This window comes from Triticum dicoccoides, chromosome 2B (assembly GCF_002162155.2).
Source record: "Triticum dicoccoides isolate Atlit2015 ecotype Zavitan chromosome 2B, WEW_v2.0, whole genome shotgun sequence".
Lineage (NCBI taxonomy): Eukaryota > Viridiplantae > Streptophyta > Magnoliopsida > Poales > Poaceae > Triticum > Triticum dicoccoides.
In genome coordinates, this window is record NC_041383.1 from 258,071,116 (window position 1) to 258,073,242 (window position 2,127).

The window sequence follows — 2,127 nt, forward strand, 5'->3', positions numbered from 1 at the left end:
ACCTTGGTTTTACCATTTGCCTACCTAAGACTTTTTCCCTTGGGTTTCTGGAGACCGAGGGTCATCTTTATTTACCCCCCCCCCCCCGGGCTAGTGCTCCTTCGAGTGTTGGTCCGAACCGAGTAGACTGCGGGGCCACCTCAGGGAAACTTGAGGGCTGGTTTTACTCGTAGGATGTCTCATCCAGTGTGCCCTAAGAACGAGATATGTGCAGCTCCTATCGGGATTTGTCGGCACATCGGGCTGCTTTGCTGGTCTTGTTTTACCATTGTCGAAATGTCTTGTAAACCGGGATTCCGAGACTGATCGGGTCTTCCTGGGAGAAGGAATATCCTTCATTGACCGTGAGAGCTTGTGATGGGCTAAGTTGGGACACCCCTGCAGGGTATAAACTTTCGAGAGCCGTGCCCGCGGTTATGTGGCAAATGGGAATTTGTTAATATCCGGTTGTAGAGAACTTGACACCAGATTCGAATTAAAACGCATTAACCGCGTGTGTAGCCGTGATGGTCTCTTTTCGGTGGAGTCCGGGAAGTGAACACTGTTTTGGGGTATGTTTGACGTAAGTAGGAGTTCAGGATCACTTCTTGATCATTGCTAGATTCACGACCGTTCTGTTGCGTCTCTTCTCGCTCTTATTTGCGTATGTTAGCCACCATATCATGCTTAGTCGCTGCTGCAACCTCACCACTTTACTCCTTTCCATACCCATTAAGCTTTGCTAGTCTTGATACCCATGGTAATGGGATTGCTGAGTCCTCGTGGCTCACAGATTACTACAACAACAGTTGCAGGTACAGGTTATGCGATGATCATGACGTGAGAGTGATGTTTGCTTGTTTTGGAGTTCTTCTTCTGCTCCTTCTTCGATCAAGGGATAGGTTCCAGGTCGGCAGCCTGGGCTAGCAGGGTGGGTGTCATTTGAGCTTCTGTTTGTGGTTCATCTGTAGTCGGATGTTGATCTTATGTATGATGTATTGTTGTACCCTTGCGGCATTTGTATGTCTTGTATGTATCCCCAGCTATTATGTAATGGTACGATGTAATGATATCCACCTTGCAAAAGCATCTCCAATATGTGCTTCTATCCTTGGTGGGACCTTCGAGTTCCTTTAGGATAGGGTCGCATATTGGGCGTGACAATGTATAATCTAGAAGACTCCATGGTTGAACTTAATTCATGACTAACTTTGCCACAACTAAGCTTAGGCAAATTTATTAGTTATTCAAAATGAGAGACACAAGTTGGCAAGCCTAAGGGAATCTTGTCACATTTTTTGTGTGTATGTCATGTGGGGCCTTAGTGTGGCTTGCCTAAGGTGTGGCTTGAACCAAACACTCACCTAAGTTAATGAAACTTGCCTAACCTTACGTGGGGCTCGTTGGATATGATCTACATTCCACCAGATTCTACCACATGTAGAATCTAGAAAAAGCATAATGCACAAACCACCAGAATCTCATGCATGCAATGCACGTGTACCTTACTAGTACTAGTTGGTAGTAATAAGAAACAAATTCCAGTTTTGGCACGAGCTCGTACTGCGGGAGCACCACAAGGCCTGCCGCAGGAGTTACATTTCCCTCTCGGGGCCCACGGGACCAAACTTCTGCGGCTTAGTGCCCGGCCTATGAGTCAATGACATGCGGACCTTAAATGCAGCTGGCCCACATGTCATTCTCATGGTGGTGGCGTGGTTCGCGACTCACTCATTCGAGATGAACCGGCCGGTGGTGGTGTGGCCGTGGTGAGGGTGCCACAACTGGGTGTTGGGGCGTTACGAGGCATAGATGGCCACACCGGCGGGTACTACCTGTAGTACAGAAGTACTCCAGTTGAGGATTGATGTCCGGGACGAGTTGTTTGGTTTGAGACTAAGCTTACCAAAGCTTGCCACACCTAAGGTTAGGCAAATTTGACCAACTTAGGTGTGTGTTTAGTTCAAGCCACATCTTAGGCAAGCCACACTATGGTCCCACATCACATACACACAACAAGTGTGGCAAGATTCCCTTAGGCTTGCCAACTTGTGGCTCTCATTTTGAAGAACTAACCTTAGGCAAGTTTGGCAACATTGGGTTGTTTGGTTCTAGGCCTAGGAGTGCCACACTTTGCCATACAATGTT